At 37.6% G+C, this 22,691-nt stretch overlaps 1 protein-coding gene and 1 pseudogene across 6 annotated transcripts in view; one reads left to right on the forward strand and one right to left on the reverse strand.

The window, feature by feature from the left end:
- ABI1 (abl interactor 1) overlaps positions 1-22,691 on the reverse strand; it is a 130,117-nt gene that overhangs the window by 102,608 nt on the left and 4,818 nt on the right. The gene's annotated exons all lie outside the window — the stretch shown is intronic.
- LOC124502746 (uncharacterized) lies at positions 3,640-3,738 on the forward strand (annotated as a pseudogene).

Consider the following 22,691-nt stretch of genomic DNA (forward strand, 5'->3'; position numbering starts at 1 on the left):
ATGCAAGTCGGGGGTGCCTGGCTACCTCAGTCAGAAGAGCATGAGACTTGATCTCAGAGTCTGTTTGTGACATTTTATTGGTCATGAGTTCAAGTCCCACACCAGGCATAGAGCTTGCTTAAAACAAAATTTTCTTTAAAAAAAAAAAAAAAGAACAAAAAAAGGCAGGGAATACCTTAAGAAATAAAAATGCAAATCAAAACTATAATGAGATATCACTTCACATCTGTCAGGATGGCTATCATCAAAAAGAAAAGATATAACAAGTGTTGGTGAGGATGTGGAGGAAAGGGAAACCTTGTGCTTAGTGGGTGGGATGTAAACTGGTGCAGTCACATGGAAGACAGTATGGAATTCCTGAAAAAAATAAAAACAGAACTACTATATGATCCAGAAATCCCATTTGTAGATACATTTCCAAAGGAAATGAAACCAGGATCTTGAAGAGATACTTGCACTCCTATATTCACTACAGTATTATTCCTAATAGCCAAGGTATAGAAACGAACTAAAGTGTCCATCTACAGGTGAATAAAGATGTAGCACATACAAACACCCACAGAGAAATATTTTCAGCCATGAAAAATAGGAAATCCTGCCATTTGTGACAAAGTAGAATCAAAAAAAGCCAAACTCAAAGAAACAGAGAGTTTATGGCAGTTGCCAAGGGTGGTGATGGGAGAAATGGGGAGATGCTGATGAAGGGTACAAACTTCCAGTTATGAGATGAGTAAGTCCTGGGAATCTAAGGTACAGCATGGTAACAACAGTGATTTAACAATACTGTACCATATACCTGAAAAGTTGCTGAGAGTAGATCATAAAGGCTCTTACCACAAAACAAAGTAGTAAATATGTGAAATGATGGAGGTGTTAACTAACCCTATTATGGTAATCACTTTGTAATGTATACTTGTATCAACTCACCATGTTGTACACCTCAAATTTACACAATGTTGCATGTCAATTATAACTCAATGAACCTGGAAAATTTTTAATAAATTTTAGATGGAGAGACAAAAGACTCAGAATAGTCAACACATAATTTTGAGAACAAAATTGGAGAACTGACACTATCCAACTTCAAGACTTACTATAAAGCTACAGTAGTCAAAACAGTATGACGCTGGCAGAACAAAAATACAGATCAAAAGAACAAAATAGAGTCCATAAATAGGCCCATATAATTAGTCAATTGATCTTTGATAAGGGAGCAAAGACAATACAACGAAGCAAGAAAATCTTTTCAAAAAATGGTACTGGAACAGATGGACATCCATGCGCAAAAAAATGAATCTAAACAAAGACCTGATACCCTTCACAACAATTTATCACACTCCTGGATCGCCTGAGTGGTTCAGCAGGTTAAGCCTCCGACTTCAGCTTGGGTCACGATCTCACAGTTTGTGGGTTCAAGCCCCACGCAGGACTCTGTGCTAACAGCGTGAGCCCACTTTGGATTCTCTGTAACTCCCCCCACCCCTCTCTCACTCTTGTGCTCTCTCTCAAAAATTAATAAACTTAAAAATAAATTTATCACAGTCCTACTTAAATGTAAAATCCAAAACTATAAAACTCCTAGAAGATAATAGAGAAGAAAATCTAAATGACCTTGGGTTTGGAAATGACTTTTTTTTTTTTTTTCAAGTTTTACTTATTTATTTTGAGAAAAGAGAGGGGAGGGGGAGAGAGGCAGAGAACAAATCCCAAGCTGGCTCTGTGCTGTGCTGTGAGTGCAAAGCCCCAAGCAGGGCCTGATCTCACAAACCATGAGATCATGACCTGAGCTGAAACCAAGAGTCAGACGCTTAACTGACTGAGCCACCCAGGTGTCCAATAGCAATGACTTTTTAGATACAACATTAAAGACATAATCTATAAAAGAATTAACAAGCTAGACTTCATTAAAATTAAAAATTTCTTAAAAATTAAATTAAATATTTCTGCCCACAAGACACTGTCAAGACAAGACAAGACACAAAATGGAAGAAAATACTTGCAAAACATACTTGATAACAATGATTATCCACAAAGTACAAAGAACTCTTAAAATTCAACAATAAGAAAACAAACAATCCAATTAAAAATGGACTAAAGACCTTACCACCATCATCAAAGAAGACACACAGAAAATAAGCCTATGAAAATATGTTCCACATCACATTTCACGCGGAATGCAAATTAAAACAAGCTATGACTAAATATTAGAATGGCCAAAATCCAGAACACTGACAACATCAAATGCTGATAAAGATATGGAGCAACTTGAAATTTCATTCATCAATGGTGGGAATGCAAAATGGTACAGCCACTTTTGAACTGAAAACTTATGTACACATAAAAACCTGCACAAAAATGTTTATAGCAACTTTTACCCATAACTTCCAAAACTTGGAAGCAACCAAGACGTCCTTCAGTGGGTGAATGGATAAGTAAAGCAGTACATTCAAACAATGCAATATTATTCAGAGCTAAAAACAAATGAGCTATCAAGATAGGAAAGGACATGGAGAAACTTTAAACACATATTACTGTGTGAAAGAAGCCAATCTGAAGAGGCTATATACCATATGATTCTAACCACTATATGATCTTCTTGAAAAAGCAGACCTATGGTGACAGTAAAAAGGATCACTGACTGCCTGGGGTTAGAATAGAGCATGAATAGGTGAAGCACAGAGGATTTTTAAGGCAATGGAACTACTGTGTATGATGCTATAATGGTGGACAGCTGTCATCATATATTTGTCAAAACCTAGAGAAAGTACAACACCAAGAGTTAACCCTAAACTATGGAAACTAGTAAATTTCAGACTCCGGGTGATAATGATGAATCAGTGCAGTTTCATCAACTGTAACAAACAAACCATCCTGGTGAGGGATGTTGATAATGCGGGAGGTTATGCATGTGTAGGGGTAGAAAGCATATGGGAAATCTCTGTACCTTCCACTCAGTTTTGCTGTGAACTTAAAACTACTCTAAAGAAGTCTGTTTAAAAAATAAAGAAATCCATTTCCGTCAGTATGTTACTTCAAACAGTTTTGATCCATCAGCAGTATAGCACAGCAACTAAAGTTCAGGCTGTAGAAGAGGCCTCTATGAACTATGACCCTCAGGCTAAATACTTGCTCCTGGGGGCGCCTGGGTGGCTCAGTCAGTTAAGTGTCCAACTTTTGGTTTCGGCTCAGGTCATGATCTCATAGTTTGTGAGTTTGAGCTCCGCATCAGGCTACGTGCTGACAGTGTGGAGCCTACTTGGGATTCTCTCTCTCCCTTTCTGTCCCTCCCCTGCTCACTCTCTCTCTCTCAAAACAAATAAATTTAAAAAAAATTTTTTTAATAAATAGATATTTGCTCCTGTTTTTGCAAAGTTTTATTAGAACACAGTCATATCTATTAATTTACATATCTATGTCTTTCTTACTACAAAGGCAAAGTTGAATAGTTATGACAGATAATACAGCCTGCAATGCCTAAAATAATTACTATCCTGCCCTTTGCTGAAAACATCCTGCTCTAGACTGAGTGATTCTCAACCCCAGGAGGATAGCAACACCTCCTGATGAGTTTTTTTTTTAATCCTGAGGCCTGAACTTGATCATCCTCATTTCCCCCCTTAAAAGATTATAATTTCATGCTTGCTTCAGCAGCACATATACTAAAATCGCAACGATACAGAGATTAGCATGGCCCTGCACAAGGATGACACACAAATTCGTGAAGCATTTCATATTTTTTTTAAGAAAACATGTCATGTAGGTTGTTTAAAAATAAAATGCATTTAAATTAAAAAAAAAGATTATAATTTCATTGGTCTGGGGTAGTCATTAGCTATTATTGTATCAATACAAAAAATGTGTATAAAACAGTAAAATACACAGAACAAAGTCAGGATACCCACTAATATAAAGGAAGGACATTAATACACAGATCACAGAGACCACACAGTACTAATTAATAAATTGGAACCATAGTTTGGCTTTGATCACCATGAAGCCACAAAGATTAAAAAAACAAGATCATTATACGATTTATACTGTTCATGAAGTCAAAACATCTTGGTGGAAGCAAATTTTTTCTACGACTTCTAACTGTAAAAGTAATGTTTTATTGCAATTCTTCTCAGTGATGTAAATATTTACTCCTCCTCTCACCTTAAGTCATCTCACCTCTTCACTCAAAATCAAAGCAAAACAGGGGCCCCTGGATGGCTCAGCTGGTTGAGGGTGCCACTCGATTTCGGCTAAGGTTGTGATCTCACTTCGTGGGATTGAGGCCCATGAAAGGCTCTGCGCTGGCAGCACAGAGCCTGCCTGGGATTCTCTCTCTCTCTCTCTCTCTCTCTCTCTCTCCCTCTCTCTTTCCCTCTCCTCTCCCTCTTTCCCTCCCCTGCTTGCATGCTCTCTCTCAAAATAAATTAACATTTTTTAAAAATCAAAGCAGGGCCACCTGGGTGACTCAGTCAGTTAAGCAACCAACTTCAGCTCAGGTCATGATCTTGCCGGTGCCAAGTTCAAGCCCTGCATTGGGCTCTGTGCTGACAGCTCAGAGCCTGGAGCCTGTTTCAGATTCTCTATCTCCCTCTCTCTGCCCCTCCCCCATTCACACTCTGTCTCTCTCTCAAAAATAAATAAGCATTAAAAAATAAAAATAAAAATAAAACCAAGCAAAACAAAACAAAAACCCAGAGAGTACCAGGATTTTCACCATGGTACAGATAGCACCATGCTGCCTTTCTTCCTTTTCTTTTTTGGTGTGTTTGCTTTGGGTGGTTGGGGGCGGGGGGGAGGGAGGAACCAGGATGAGTGGAAGAAAAGCACAACTGAACTGGAGATAACTGGCTCTATATTCCACAAGATATTAATAAACACTAACATAATAAATCCACTAATGCAAGCAGTTCATACATAAATGATTTATTTAGACCTATCAATCAATTTTCCTGCATTTACTTACTTATTCATTGGTTTCTGTTGACTATGTCAAAGGTGTCTACACAAAGGAACAGAACACATATCAGGACATAGCAAAAGCACAATTTCATCTTATCAGTATTAAATTTAAAACATAGTTTCTCTGTTTTCAAATGTGGGAAACACTGAACTGGTTATCTACAGTTTAATGACAGTGGTCTGGCTGTTTTTTGACTGAGATCTCATCTCCTCAACTACCCTCCCCTACACATCAGACACCATCAAAATTTTGCAAACTACTTGTAGCTCTCTCAAACATGCCTTGTACACACGCTGTTCCTACTACCTACACCTCCCTTGCCTCCCAACCTCCCCTGCCCCTTAACTCTTTAAACTCATGACTCAGTTAAACTTAGTCTTTATGAGAAGTCTTCCCTAAAACCCCTAAACCCTGCACTGTTCCTCAGAAGTCTCTCTCAAAATTTTCTTTTTTAAAGGGACAATTCTCAAACATGTAAGTCCACACATGTTTTGAAAGTGCTTATAAAAAGATTCTAAGTGTCTAAAAATGTCAACATCTATAATACAGAAGATTATGACAGAACATCAAAATTAACATCAGAAGGAAAAATCTGCACCACAACCTCCTGCTATCATTCTATACAGCCAGAGACCTTGGAGTCCCTTTCCTCTCTTTCCTCCCTCTCCTAGCTTCTGCCCACACAGACAGCTAACAGTCAAGCCTTATTCCTATTCTCCAACCCACTGCTCTGTCAATCAATTTAGCTGTGGAGGAGTAAAACCTGGGAAGTGTCTGAACCAACTGTGTACTAACGGTTGAAAAGAGAAGGTCTATAGATTCACTTCTATGACTGCAAATTACCTTCTGTAGGCGTATTCGCTTTATACTGGAGGAGAATGGCTACAGGTAAAAATAAGTCATCTTTGAGTTCTCCCTTTCCCTATCTACCCATATCTCTCCTTAATCAAGGTTTCCTGATGCTTGCATTTATTTCTTCCTTTTCAATCTCAACTGCAGCTATCTCAATTCAAGAAATATTCTTTACATCTGGACAAATACAAGTCCTCTAACTAGTCTTGTGGCATCCAGTCTGTCTCTTCACTAATCCATCCTGCACCAATGCCAGATGAATCTTCCTCAACTACCTCATCCTTTGGAAGGATACAAAACAAACTTGACAACAGTTTGGAGAAGGAATGAGTAGGAACATGGGTAGAATAAGAAAGGGGATTTATAGGTTTTGCCTTTAATACAACAGTATTATTTGCATCTTTTATAAGAACGTATTCAATATTAAAAAAAAAAAAACACTGCTTGACATTTTTTCTAACCACAGGCAAAATTCTGAGTGATTGCCAAAATTAAAATTGAAAACTCTTCCAAAATAACAATTATTTTCTTCCATACAGAATATTTCCTCATTTAAATTTAAGTACTAAAGATCAATTTTATCCTCTCTAAATTTAAGGCTTCTATTTAATCTATTTAATCTTCTATTACTCAATGATTTTTACATAACTATATCACATATAATAGACATCACAACACGACATCACAGTACTTACCATAGCCTTTCATAAAGACAGTAAGTATGTGTTGAATATCAAATAACTATTTGTTGAACTACTTCTAGCACATCCTTATAGCCTCAAACACTCCTTTTTCTAGAAAAGAAAAATAAGTAGTCAAGCCGACCACACTGATTCTAGGCACTAGAGATTTTAGATAATTCACTACCACTTAATACCATCAACTCTAAACTAGCCTCCCCCCAATCTCTTCTTGGGCTCCTTCCAATCCATACACAAGCCTCCTTCCAATCTGTTCTCCACTCTTAACATGAGTAATCGTTTTTAAAAGTAAAAATGATAACATCATCCCATTGCTTAAAACTTTCAATATCTTCTCATCAGCCTCATAAAAAAGACCAACTCGGGGCACCTGGGTGGCTCAGTCAGTTAAGCGTCTGACTTCAGCTCAGGTCATGATCTCACAGTTTGTGAGTTCGAGCCCCGTGTCAGGCTCTGTGCTGACAGCTCAGAGCCTGGAGCCTGCTTCAGATTCTGTGTCTCCCTCTCTCTCTGCCCCTCCCCCTCTAGTGCTCTGTCTCTCTCTGTCTCTCAATAATAAATAAACATTAAAAAATGTTTAAAAAAATAAAATAAAAATAAAAAGACCAACTCGTTGCTCACTGTACTCTAAAGCACACACAGGTCTGTATCATTCAAAATCACTCTGTGCTCACTCACCTTTTGGCACATATATAAAAATATAAATGTGTGTGTGTGTGTGTGTGTGTGTGTGTGTGTGTGTGTATATATATATATTTCTGTTCCCTCCGGTAAGCACATTGTTTTTCCTTCTCTCAAAACTTTTTGGCTAACATACATTCACTCTTTAGATCTCAACTCTAACATTATTTCTTTGATACACCAGGCTGGGTGGGAGCATCTTTTTATCATTTTAAAATTAGTATTTCATACTCTTTCATAAAAATCATATAATTTGAACAAGTTCCTATTACATACATATTCCAAAATTTTTAGCATTGTTGAAATTTGGAGAAAACAGATATATGAAACTTTTTTAAGTATTTCAAAATTAATGCTACTGAGAGGTAAAATAAACAGACAAATAAGACCCAGAATATAAAAACTATCCTAATAATTAACATAGTATATGCTAAGAGAATTCCTACATAAGGAACTTTAAGTTTTTTATGAGGTATTACTCAAGCTACTTTAGTCAGAGATGCCCAATATAGATGTAGTGCTATACAGTCATACCTAAAATTCAGATGCCCATTATTACCACAGAAGGAAGACATTAAGTCTATTATACTAAACCAATCATCTGTATACCAAGTTTCTCGAAATGTGGTCTGCAGACCTCTGAAAGTACCTAAAACTCTTTCAGGAGGTTCACAAGGTCAAAAGTATTTTCACGATACTAACGCTATTTGCCTTCTTTTCTGTGTTTACATTTGCAATGATGGTGAAAAAGCAAAGGTGAGAAACCACGAGCCTCCTAGCATGAATCAGTCAGTTTCACCAACTCTACTAACAGCTGTTGTGCTCTATACTGCAAACGGGGGGGGGGGGGGGGGGGGGGACGACTTCATTTAAAAATGTTCTTGAAGAAATAGGAAAAAACACTAATTTTAGGGGCGCCTGGGTGGCGCAGTCGGTTAAGCGTCCGACTTCAGCCAGGTCACGATCTCGCGGTCCGTGAGTTCGAGCCCCGCGTCAGGCTCTGGGCTGATGGCTCAGAGCCTGGACCCTGTTTCCGATTCTGTGTCTCCCTCTCTCTCTGCCCCTCCCCCGTTCATGCTCTGTCTCTCTCTGTCCCAAAAATAAATAAAAAACGTTGAAAAAAAAAAAACACTAATTTTATTAAATCTTGATCCTTAAGATTACTTTTATGTGACAAAATGGAAGTAAACAAAAAACACTTCTGCATTCTAAGTATGATGGTTACCTTTAGGAAAAAGTACTCATGGAATTTATCTTCAAGCTGAAAAAAGCCACTTTTCAGTGGAACTTCAAAAAACGACTTTAAAAACAAGCTCACTGCTACTTCAAAAAACAACTGACAGACTATGATTAAGATTAGCCTATCACTTCAAGGAAAATAATTGTTAATATCTGTTGCCAATGCAAAATTCAAGCTCTCAAGCAAAAATTATAATTGTTGAAAATCTGTATCCATCAACCTGAGCTTGAAAGCTTTTCACTACTTTTCCAAATGACCTATGCAACAATTTCTAATGTAATGGGAGTATAAAATGTTCACTGATAATGGTTTCAGAGTCCACACTGCAACCAACCTTTAAGAAACTATTATGCAACGAGTTTTCATGAAGTACAAAGAAAAATTATCCACAATTATATAATCAAAATACTCCTCCCAAATCCAACTCCTCCTTCCAACTACACAAGTGCATGAAGATAGATTTTCTCATACACTTCAACCAAAATAAAATAACAGGTTGAATGCAGAAATAGATGAAAATTTAGCTATTAGCCAGTCACTAAACAGATTTGCAACAATGTAAAAACAGTGCCATTCTTCCCATTAAACATTTTTTTGTTTTGTTTTGGAAGACTATCATTTCTCAAAAAAATACCATTTATTTACATTAGCAGCAACAAATCCATTACATGTTATGTTTACAGAATTAATAACATGCTTTAAACTTTATCTAATTATTAATGCAGTAAATATTGAAAGGTATAACCCACCAAAAAAAAAAAAAAAAGTTCTCTGAGGTCTTCAATACTTGAAGAGTTAAAGGAGTCCTGAGACCATACGTTTCACTACTATGGATCAGCAGAAAACTGCTCAAGAGATAAAGAATCTAACATATCCTCACCCACATTTCCTCTCTCAATAAGACTTGGAAAAACTGATTTTAACAAAAAGGTTTTAAGAATGTTTAAGGGGAATCATAGTTCATAACAACTGGACTTGAATCATTTCCTGAAAAACCTATGTATTAAAGTTTCCTGACAGTGTAATTATAACAAAGTAAACATTTAAACATCTGCTAACAAGGAAATGGAAGGAACAGGTGTAAGTAAATCAGAGATCTTTTTTTTTTTTTTTTGGAAAAAACTGAAGAACTCAGAAAAACTAATGAAAAGCACCGGAACTGTAGGGCTAGAAATCACACACAGAGGAACAAATTTTACTAAAAACCATTAAAATTGTCAATCTGGGGATTAAGGAGTGTACTTATGATGGGCACCAGGTGATGCATGGAATTACTGAATCACTATATTGTACACCTAAAACTACTTTAACACTGTATATTAACTAGAATTAAAATAAAAACTTTAAAAAAATTTTAGGTAAAAATAAAGAGTTGTCACTCTGGACACTGCGTACTTCAAACTGGTCCTTTTACAGAAGATAAAAGAGAGTTAAAGGCTGGTGACAATACAACTAATTCAGATGACTCTTTTACACTTTATGTAAACTTCTAAGAACTTATGTGCCAGGTATTGAGCAGGCTCTAGAAATACAGAAATAAACAAGACAAACCTGGTCCTGCCATCTCGGAGACTGGCATCAAGTGTCAAACAGGTGTAATGAGTGTTACAGAGGAAATACACAGGATTCTATGGGAGCATCTAATAGGGTATAAAATGACCTGGAGGGACAGGGAAGAGGTCTCTAAGGAAGTAATCTCCTTATAACTGTCATCTACCAACATCCACATCACTGGAGGGACTCTAACACCTAGCTCACTAATTCATCACTATTCCTATTCTTATTCTTAGTGATGTCAACATAACACTCAGATAATCCACCAAAAACCCTTGCCTCTCACTTGACCTCCTGAACTGAAACAATTTTTTCTTCCATTTTTTCTTCATCACAGTCAAAAACTCCCATGGTCATCACTAGTATTACACCAATTTCAAAAATCCCACATTCTAAACACACATCTCTACAGTTTACTTACTCTAGGATCTCAATTTCAACTTCCTTTCACACCAGAGGATTTCATACCCATTAATTTGCGCATTTTTCACTATCCATGTCCCAACCAAGATGTGCTGTTAAGTATAAAATATGTCAGATTCCAAAGACTTAGTACAAAAAAAAAAAAAAAAAAGTAAAATATCCCTTTAATTAACTATGCTGGCTGTTTATTATAATAATTATATTTTGGATGCACTGGGTTATCAAAACCAATTTCAAACTGTTTCTTCATAGTTTTTCTAATGTGGCTATTAGAAAATTTTTACATCCCGTATGTCCCTCACATTGTATTTCTGTGAGATCGTGCTAATCTCTTCTGTGATGACTCCTAAACGTTGATCTCCAAACTCTGACTCTTTCCTAAGCTCCAGAATGACCATCTGGCCTATTTGGTTGTCTAATTAGTGTCTCATACTTAACAACCAGTACTCTTGATATACTCCCACACGTGTACTATGATCTACTGGCATACTTAGAAAAAAAATTTAAACTAGGAGTCATCCTTAGATTCCTTTCTTTTTTTTTTTAATTTTTTTATTACATTTATTTTTGAGACAGAGAGAGACAGAGCATGAACAGGGGAGGGTCAGAGAGAGGGAGACACAGAATCCGAAGCAGCCTCCAGGCTCTGAGCAAGTGTTCAGCACAGAGCCCAACACGGGACTCCAACCCACGAACCGTAAGATCATGACCTGAGCCAAAGTTGGACACTTAACCGACTGAGCCACCCAGGCACCCCAGATTCCTCTCTTTCCCTCACACCCCACATCCAATCCACCAGTAAGTCCTGTTCGGCTCTGCCTTAAAAGTATCCAAGCTGTTTGGGGCGCCAGGATGGCTGAGTCGGTTAAGCTTCTGACTCTTGATTTCAGCTCAGGTCATGATCTCAACGGTTCGTAAGTCTGAGCCCGCATCAAGCTCCTGCTTGGGATTTTCTCTCTCTCACTCTCTCTCTGCCCCTTCCCTGCTTGCACACGCTCTCTCTTGCTCTCTCAAAATAAATAAACTTTTTTTTTTTTTTTAATATATCCAAGCTCTCCCCTCAATTCCCACCCCACCACTAAAGTACAAGCAATTCTCACTTCCTGCCTGGACTACAATACCCTCCCTGCTGGCTGATTCTGCTCTTGCATTCCCTTCAGTACGTTTTACACTCAGTAGCCTGATTCGTTTAAAAAGTAAATCAAGGGGCGCCTGGGTGGCTTGGTTGGGTTAAGCATCCAACTTTGGCTCAGGTCATGACTTCATGGTTTGTGAGTTAGAGCCCTGCATCGACTGTGTGATGCTTCAGATCTTCTGTCTCCCTCTCTCTCTGCCCCTTCCCTGCTAGAGCTCTTACTCAAAACTTAATAAACATTAAAAAAAAAAAAAAAAGTAAATCAAGTACTCTAATGATAACCCATCACTTAGAATAAAACCAAACCTCTTTTCAAGGCTTTCAACACCCTATATCCTGACAATCTCTCTGACCTTTCTCCTACCAGTTTCCCTCTCCCTAACTACCCCCTAGCCACATTACCCTTAGAAAGATTTTTCCTTTTCCTCAGATCTTCACATGGAAGATGCCATATCTACCCTCCAGGTCTCAGCTCCAATATCACCCTCACAGAGTACCACTTCTAACTTCCTTAAAGAAGTCCTTCTTGACCTAAATGTGAGACAGGAAACCATCAGAACCTTAGAGGAGAAAGCAGGAAAAGACCACTCTGACCTCAGCCGTAGCAATCTCTTACTCGACACATCCCCAAAGGCAAGGGAATTAAAAGCAAAAGTGAATTACTGGGACCTTATGAAGATAAAAAGCTTCTGCACAGCAAAGGAAACAACCAACAAAACTAAAAGGCAACCAACGGAATGGGAAAAGATATTTGCAAATGACATATCGGACAAAGGGCTAGTATCTAAAATCTATAAAGAGCTCACCAAACTCCACACACGAAAAACAAATAACCCAGTGAAGAAATGGGCAGAAAACATGAATAGACACTTCTCTAAAGAAGACATCCAGATGGCCAACAGGCACATGAAAAGATGTTCAGCATCGCTCCTTATCAGGGAAATACAAATCAAAACCACACTCAGGTATCACCTCACGCCAGTCAGAGTGGCCAAAATGAATAAATCAGGAGACTATAGATGCTGGAGAGGATGTGGAGAAACGGGAACCCTCTTGCACTGTTGGTGGGAATGCAAATTGGTGCAGCCGCTCTGGAAAGCAGTGTGGAGGTTCCTCAGAAAATTAAAAATAGACCTACCCTATGACCCAGCAATAGCACTGCTAGGAATCTACCCAAGGGATACAGGAGTACTGATGCATAGGGGCACTTGTACCCCAATGTTCATAGCAGCACTCTCAACAATAGCCAAATTATGGAAAGAGCCTAAATGTCCATCAACTGATGAATGGATAAAGAAATTGTGGTTTATATACACAATGGAATACTACGTGGCAATGAGAAAAAATGAAATATGGCCTTTTGTAGCAACGTGGATGGAACTGGAGAGTGTGATGCTAAGTGAAATAAGCCATACAGAGAAAGACAGATACCATATGGTTTCACTCTCATGTGGATCCTGAGAAACTTAACAGGAACCCATGGGGGAGGGGAAGGAAAAAAAAAAAAAAAAAAAGACGTTAGAGTGGGAGAGAGCCAAAGCATAAGAGACTGTTAAAAACTGAGAACAAACTGAGGGTTGATGGGGGGTGGGAGGGAGGGGCGGGTGGGTGATGGGTATTGAGGAGGGCACCTTTTGGGATGAGCACTGGGTGTTGTATGGAAACCAATTTGTCAATAAACTTCATATAAAAAAAAAAAAAAGAAGTCCTTCTTTCCAATTCAAATTTTTTGTGTCTTGTCACCCCATTTGTCTTTTTTTTTTTTTTCTTTTTCTAGCCAGGTCAGAGTAATATTGGGTTTATTTGCTTTGTTGCATAGAATTTTTTTTTTAATATAGTTGACATACAGTGTTAGTTTCAAGTATACAACACAGTGATTCAAGTCTATACATCATGCTATGTTCACCACAGGTGTAGCTACCATCTGTCACCATACAGTGCTATTACAGTTTCACTGACTATATTTCCTATGCTGTGTCTTTTATTCCCATGACTTATTAATCCCATAACTGGAAATCTGTATCTCCCACTCCCCTTCATCCATTTTGCCTACCCCCTCTTCCCTCTGACAACCACAGTTTGTTCTATGTGTTTTTAAGTCTGATGTCACTTTTTGTTCATTCATTTTAGTTTTTTAGATTCCACATATGAGCTAAATCTTATGGAATTTGTCCTTTTTGGTCCAAATTATTTCACTTAGCATCACACCCTCTAGGTCCATCCACGTTGCCCCAAATGGCAAATTCTCACCCTCTTTCATGGCTGAGTCATATTCCATTGTACACACATACCACATCTTCCTTATGCACGTGTCTATTGATGGACACTTAAGTTGCTTCTGTATCTTGGTTGTTGTAAATAATGCTAAAATAAACACAGGAGTGCATGTATCATTTCAAATTTGCTACCCAGTAGTGAAATTATTGGATCACGTGGTATTTATATTTTAAATTTTTTGAGGAACCTCCATAACTGTTTTCCACAGTGGCTGTACCAATTTACATTCCCACCAACAGTGCACAGGGTTCCTTCTTCTCCATATCCTCACCAACATTTGTTATTTTTTTTGTGTTTTGTGATTTAAACCATTCTGACGGGTATAAGGTGATTATCTCATTGCGGTTTTGATTTGCATTTCCCTGATGATTAGTAACGTTGAGCATCTTTTCATGTGTCTGCTGGCCATCTATCGTTATGCCTTCTTTGGGAAAATACCTATTCAGGTCCTCTGCCAATTTTTTACATCACTTTGTTTGTTTTCCCATTTAATTTTCCAAACAACACTCTTTGTTATCTGAAACAGTCTTATTTTTTGGTGTTTACTGTCTGTCTCATCTCTATAATGAAAACTTCGTAAGGGTAGATAACTTGCTTTACTCACTATAGTATCTCTGGGACCTAAGAATATACCTGACACATAGTAGGTATGCAAAGGATTTTCATCAAGTGAAGAATGAATGAATAAATACAGTAATTTTTTCTGAACTACAAGACCTGACAAATGACAGTATTCAGACTGAGAAGAACTAGTTTTCTAGTCAAAGAGAATGACATTAGGGGTGCCTCAGTGGCTCAGTTGGTTGAGCATCGACTCTTGATTTTGGCTCAGGTCATGATCCAAGGATTGCAGGATCGAGCCCTGCGCTGAGCATGGAGCCTGCTTGAGATTCTCTCTCTCTCCCCCTCTGCCTCTCCCTCACCTGTGCTCTTTCTCTCTCGAAAACTAAGAAAAAAGAAAACAGAGAGAGAATGACATTTGCAAAGGCAGAAAAGAATAAAATTTCAAAACCTGAAAACCAAATATGACTGGTAAGATGAGGGCAATGGGATGAATGCAGCAAGACTAGAAAGATGGGAGCTATGCCATTATACAGGGGCCTCTTAAGTCTTATTGTGAGATTGTATACTTATAGGGAATCACTGAAAGATTTTTAAGCAGGGAGTGACAGGTTCCATGTCCTCTCTTTCCCTGTGCCCCTCTCCTCTGCTTACGCTGTCTAAAAGAAAAAAGGGGGAAAAAATAATATAAAGACAATTAGAAGCCACAGCAGTTGTCTAAGCTTTACCCTGGGGTGGTAGAGATGGAATAGGCAAATTGAAGAGATACTTAAGAAGAATCAACAGGACCGGTTACAGATGAATTGGGAGGAGGGGACAAAGAGGAATAATGGAGTCAAGAATGATGCCTAGGTTCTAGGGGAGCCTGGGTGGCAGCTGAGCATCCAACTCTTGGTTTTGGCTCAGGTCATGATCCCAGAGTCATGGGATGGGGCCCTATATGAAGCCTGCTTAGGATTCTCTCCACCCCCCCCCCCGCCACTCTCTCTAAAAATAAAACTAAAATAAAATAAAATAAAATAAAATAAAATAAATGATGCCTACGTTTCTAATAAATGAGTGAGTAGACAGTAGTAGATTGGGGAAAGGTAATGAATTCATTTTCTAGCACGTTAAGTCTGAAGCACATGGGATTCAAACATGCAGAGATATCAACTAGGCAATTAGATATACGGATCTAAACTTCAGTGGAACATAGATCATTCAGATGGGAATAAATAAAACAGCCTAAAGTGGTATGTATATAAAGGAGCTCACACAAAGCCACTTTGATACTTAAAGGTTGGGTGGGGAGTTGGACAAAATGGTTGAAAAGGAGTAGGAGCTATAGGCTTCCAGTTATGGAATGAATGTCACAGGAATAAAAGGTACAGCATAGGGAATATAGTCAATGATATTGTAATGGCATTATATGGTGACAGATGGTAGCTATACTTGTACTTAGCATAGCATAATGTATAGACTCCTTTCTAATCATTACATCATACACCTGAAGCTAATTTAACATTGTGTATCAACTATACTCCAATTAAAAAAAAAAAGAATACCCAGTACCTTAAAAAAAATATTAAAATTTAATTTAAGTAAATACTTAAAGGAGAACAAGGGGCCGGAGACTAACAGGAAAAGTAGGAAAGAATATCAAAAGTAGGAAAGAAAGCCAAAGGATTAGCTTTTCAAAATAAAAAATAGTCACTTGCATAAAATGATGCTGAGAAGACAAGCAAAATGAGAAATAACCAGTGTTCAATGAATTTTGCGGCATATAGGTTGCTGAACATAATTTCAGTGGAGCAGTGAAGACAACAAAGCAAAACATGTTAAAGAGTGAATGCAAAGTGAGGAATGGAGGAAGGTGTAGAAAACAGTTTAATAAAACTCTAAGCAACATAAAATGAGACCAATTACTACATGGATCTACGAAGTCTAAGTATAATTTTCTCATACAGGAGAGACTTAAGATATTTTGATTCCAACTGCACAAATTCAGTAAAGAGAAGGAAAGATAGAAGAGTGTAGATTTTCTGAAAAAGTAAGAGAGAATGGGACTCAGAGCAAAGATAAGGATGGACTTTAGCAAGAAGGCAGGACAACTCTCCTTCATTACAGTATGAAGGAAATAAAATAGGATGGGTAAGGATGCTAGTAGGCTTGGAGATACAGTGGTAAGAAATGATATGTTTTCTATAATGAGGACTACTTTCTCTATGGAATAAAAGATGAGAAAGGAAAGAGATTTTAAAAGGGAAGAGAAAATTTAAAACCATTTACAGTGGATGGAAGAATATACTGATGTGAAAAATATAGGGGGATTGCTGGGTTTTAAGGGCCCACTTTTGAGTAGTATCCGTAATTTTAAAATGGAACTCATAATCCCTTTCCATCACACTGCTTTTTAAAATAAGTATTCGTTGGGGTGCCTGGGTGGCTCAGTCGGTTGAGCGTCCAACTCTTGATTTCGGCTTAGATCATGATCTCACAGTTCATGAGATTGAGCCTCACATCGGGGTTCTCTGCTTAGGATTCTCTCCTCTCTCTGCCTCTGCCCCACTTGCATGCATGCACATTCATTTCTCTCTCTCTCTCTCTCTCTCTCACTCTCCCCCTTGAAATAAATGAATAAACATTTAAAAAATAATAATATACACTTTCATTAGTACGGTATTTTTGTTCCCTTTAAGTTTCAAGGAGATAAAAAATAAAAATTTGCTCTAATTAAAAGCAGCTGAGACTATCCAGACGCACATCTTGCATACTATGCTTCATTTAAGCTCAGCAGGAATTGATGTTTGATTTAATAATTACATAATCTCACAGAACTTTCAGAATTTTTGTTTTTAAAATGACTGAAATATTTTCTCCCTTGGCAATAAACAATATAAATTTACCAACTATACAGAATAAACTTTAGATACATTTTTTTAAAGGCTGTACAGAGGGGCGCATGGGTGGCTCAGTTGGTTGGATGTCTGACTCTTGATTTCGGTTTTGGTCATAATCTCAGGGTCATGGAATCAAGCCCCATGTTGGACTCTGCACTGGTCGTGGAGCCTGTTTACTATTCTCTCTCTCACTCTCCCTCTGCCCCAACCTCCCCCCACGCACACACTCTCTCTCTAAAAAATAAAGCAAATTAAAAACAATTAAAGGCTGTGCACAGAAGTGATTTTAAGATTTTATTTTTAAGTAATCTCTATACCCAACATGGGGTTCAAACTCACAACCTTGAGATCAAGAGTCATATGCTCCACCAACTTTTAACTGTCTAAGCCATATATGTTTCTAAAAAGTTTAAAATTGCACAATTACCATATTTAATATAACTTTAGTAATCAGGGGGGAAATTAAGATGATACAGAAGTGAAAAATTGGGCTCTCAGCCTTAATTTCTATCAACTTACACTGAAATTCTCAGTATATGTTGATGCCTGGAATTGCCTCATTATACCACAATATAATGGTACTACGGTGCAAATTTATATAGTTATATATTTCACAACAAAAACATTATGAACCACTCCTAAGTATGTGTGTGTGTGTGTATGCAAAAATTGAAAAGAGGCACTCAAACAAGTACCATACATGAATATTCATAGCAATATCATTCACAATAGCCAAAAGTTAAGAACAACTCAAATGTCCATCAATAGATGAATGGATAAACAAAATGTGGTATATACAGAATATTACTTGGCCATAAAAAGGGATGGGATTAAGTACTAATACATGCTGTAAAATGAATGAACCTCAAAAATACTATGCTTGGGGCACCTGGGTGGGTCAATCAGTTAAGCATCTGTTGATTTCCACTCAGGTAATGATCTCATGGTTGTGGGATCGAGCCCCACGTTGGGCTCCTTGCTGAATGTGGAGTCGGCTTGGGATTCTCCCTTTCCTTCTCTCTCTGCTCCTCCCCTACTCCTGCTCCCGTGAGCACACGCAGGCTCTCTCAAAATAAATGAGTATTTTAAGAATAGGGGGGCGCGGGTGGCTCAGTTGGTTAACCATCTGAATTCAGCTCAGATCATGATCTTGTGGTTCACAGGTTTGAGCCCAGCATGAGGCTCTGTGCTGACAGCTCAGAGCCTGGAGCCTCCTTCGGATTCTGTGTCTCCCTCGCTCTCTGCCCCTCCCCCACTTGTACTCTGTGTCTCTCTCTCTCTCTCTCTCTCTCTTTAAAAATTAATAAAATGTTTTAAAAGTTTTTTTTAATATTTTAAATATATACTATGTTTAATATAAGTGAATGAAGCCAGAAACAAAAGGCCATATATTGCATAATTCCACTTATATGAACTATATAGACTAGGTAAATTCAAAGAGACAGAAAGCAAATTGGTGGATGTCAGGTATTAGGTGGGTAGGGATAGAGACAAACTGTTTAATGAGTACAGGGTTACTTTGAGGGGTGATGAAAACGTTTTGGAACTAGATCAAGGTAATGAATGCACAACACTGTGAATGTACTAAACACTACTGAACTGTATACTTTAAAATGATTGGTTTTCGGGGCCCCTGGGTGGCTCAGTCGGTTAGGCATCTGACTTCAGCTCATGATCTCAGTTTGTGAGTTTGAGCCCCCATCGGGCTCTGTGTTGACAGCTCAGAGCCTGGAGCCTGCTTTGGATTCAATGTCTCCCTCTCTCTCTCTGCCCTCCCCCACGTACTCTTTCTCTCTCGAAAATAAACATTAAAAAAAATTTTTTTAGGGGCGCCTGGGTGGCGCAGTCGGTTAAGCGGCCGACTTCAGCTCAGGTCATGATCTCACCATCCGTGAGGACTGTGAGTTCGAGCCCCGCGTCGGGCTCTGTGCTGACGGCTCAGAGCCTGGAGCCTGTTTCAGATTCTGTGTCTCCCTCTCTCTGACCCTCCCCTGTTCATGCTCTGTCTCAAAAATAAATAAATGTTAAAAAAAAAAATTAAAAAAAAAATTTTTTTTAAATACATAAATAAAATGGTTAGTTTTCTATTATATGGATTATACCTCAATAAAAAGATTCTTGCTTAGGAGCTCCCCTCTACTTGTTATGTGGGATGATCCTTGATTTATGAATTGCTTAATAAAGCCAATTAAATTCTCAAAAAAGAAAAAAATCCATCATGAAGCAAATAATATAGCTGTATCTAACTAACTTATGGCAGGAATCACTAACAAAATTAGCTATAAATTAAAAATACATTAACTATAAAAATATCTATGTTGGGGTGCCTGGGTGGCTCAGTCGGTTGAGCGTCCAGCTTCAGCTAAGGTCATGATCTCACAGTTTGTGGGTTCGAGCCCCACATCAGGCTCTGTGCTGACAGCTTAGAGCCTGGAGCCTACTTCAAATTCTGTGTCTCCCTCTCTCTCTGCTCCTCCCCAGCTCATGTGTGTGTCTCTCTCTCTCCTTCAAAAATAAAGAAACATTAAAAAAAATTTTTTTAATTATATATATGTATACACACACACACACACACACACACACATTAGCTATCTTAAAACCCTCTACTCCTTTCTGTCACCAATAAATTTTAATAACTGACATTATCTTTTTTCTCCACATATAAAAGTTATGCAATGGATTTAATAATAAGCCTTTATCTTCTAGGGGTACATATACTAAAATATTTATGGATGAAATGATATGCAAAAGATAGACTTTAAAATAATGGTAGGGAAATTTAAGAGGAACACAGATGAAAGGAGACTGGCCATGAGTTAGTAATTGTTAAGGGTGGGTGATGAACATAGGAGGATTTATAATACTATTCTCTCCATTTTTTTAGTATGTTTGAAATTTTCCATAATGAATTTTTAATTACTGTGTTATTTGTAAAATAAGACTTAAAATTAGTTTATTTACACTTTAAGCTATATTTGAAATAGCCCTACCAATATTCTTTAACCAACATAAATCACAATTCTGCCAACATTTGCTCAAGTTGCTGAAACATAGATACATATCAAAAAATTACAATCTATCTGATAACAAATACACATTATCTTCCTTAGGATGTTTTGTTTTGCTTTCAGATTTTCTTCACAAACATCAGTTCACTACAAACCATTTCCAAGAAAATTTCATTTTGTATATAGAGAAAATTAGTAGATCCAAGGTTAACGTATCTATTTCAGTTGACACAGAGCAATGACCCTAGAAAACTTCAAGTCTCCTTTCTAAGGAATTAATGTTTACTGTTAACATGATCAGATCAGTTATTTCCTTTAAAAATAAAATCCAGGGGGGGGAGGGGGGATGGTCTAAACGGGTAAGGGGCATTAAGGAATCTACTCCTGAAATCATTGTTGCACTATATGCTAACTAATTTGGATGTAAATTTAAAAAATAAAATTAAAATAAATAAAATATAAAATAAAATCCAGGGGCTCTTGCCAGGCTCAGTCCACAGAGCATGCTACTCTTGATCTCATGGTCATGAGTTTGAGCCCCATGTTGGGTGTGGAGACTATAAACAAACAAATTTTAACGGCTTTTAATTACTTTAATTAAAAAAAATATTTCTTTTGAGAGAGCGAGAGAGCATGCACACAAGGGAGGAGAGACGGGCAGAAAGAGAAGGAGAGAGAGAAAGAGAGAGAATCTTAAGCAGACTCCATGCTCAGTGCAGAGCCCTACTCAGGGCTCAAACCCATGACCCTGGGATCACAACCTGAGCTGACCGAGCCACCCAAGCACCCCGATAAATAAACTATAAATACATAGAAATAAAACCCAATAATTGCTATTTTCCAAATATCTTCTCAATGCTGTCATTTTTTCAAAATCCCTTATTTTGTAGTATAGTGTCTTACTAAACATTAAGGACTAAAAAGTTTCTGGTTCTGGGGTTTGACTACTATTTCTTCTAAAATCAAACCATAATTTCAATGGAGATCACGATCAACACAAAGACATTAGAAAAAATATACAGCTCCCCCCAAATTCAAACTTTTTAAATTTATTTTTTTTTTGTAGTCTCTACACTCAATATAGGGCTCAAACCCACAACTCCGAGATGAAGACTAACATCATGAGTCACATGCTCTTCCAAATGAGCCAGCTCTGCACCCCTCAAACTTTTTTAATGCCCTTAAATTAGCATTTAACTACTATTTTAACCTTACTTTTCATACCAACATGAAATTTTTATGGAATTACATCTACATAAACTCCTAATGTTTGATTCAACCTCTTCTCCCAATTTTAGTGCTCTTCCTTTCTGGCTAATATATTTCCTATCTGTTAACTCACAAATGTCGTAGGACAAAATTCCTAGGACAAATTTCACTCAAGATAAATAGGGTTTATCTAAACAACAACAACCCCTGATCAGACCCCCATATGCCCAAATACCTTTCTTCTACTACAAGGAGTAATAGCATTCTTTGGCTATCAGAACCAACCAGAGGAAGCAGAAGCACACAGGAGGAATTAGAAAAGTACCCTCATCCTAAGGGATTATTTTAACAATTTTCTAAAAAACCATGTCCAAAAGACATAACCATGGTAAAACTCAGGATTCTAAACAGAACAGGTCTAGATCAAAGCACCACAGGTAAAGTTCTTATTAGCATTAAAGTTACAAAAGGAAAAAGGAGAGAGGACACTTGTTTTAATACAAACCTTTTTTTTTTTTTAAAGTAGGCTCCACACCCAGCACAGAGCCCATCACAGGGGTTGAACTCATGACTCTAAGAACAATACCTGAGCTGAGATCGAGTCAGAAACTCAACTGAGTAAGCCACCCAGACGCCACCAATACAAACTTTTAAATATCACACAGCCATAAAAAATAGTCCATATTCTTGAGAGTATTAATTAAAAACTGATATAATATTCTATCTTTATGACTGGACTTTCCTAAGACCTAATACAGAAGGTCAGATCCTGTCTGTTTCATAGCAGCATTAATAAACATGTTGTAAAAAAATTTTTTTAATAAATAAATAAACATGTTGTGGCATGATATAGCTCAACCTAACAATTAACTGAGGATCTTGCATAAAATTATGAAAAGCCCTGTTCTGTTTTACTTTAAATATAAATGTCCTAACATCAGTTTCACATATACAGCATTCAATATTTGTATATACTGCGAAATGATCACCACAATAAATCTAGGCAACATCCATCACCACAAGCTGTAATTTTTTTTCTTGTGGTGAGAATTTTTAAGAGCTATTCTCTCAGCAACTTTCAAATGCAAAATACTGTATTATCAACTACAGTCACCACACTGTACGCTATTACTAAAACCCTGTTTAATTCATACAGATTTCCAACCTGTATCTCTAATGTTGCTAGCCACTGCTGTACTCAAAATGCAAAGTGA

The sequence above is a fragment of the Lynx rufus genome, unplaced genomic scaffold (genome assembly GCF_022079265.1).
Source record: "Lynx rufus isolate CCGP_SWC_20201006 ecotype Redwood Valley unplaced genomic scaffold, mLynRuf1.p SCAF_7, whole genome shotgun sequence".
NCBI classification, from domain to species: Eukaryota; Metazoa; Chordata; class Mammalia; order Carnivora; family Felidae; genus Lynx; species Lynx rufus.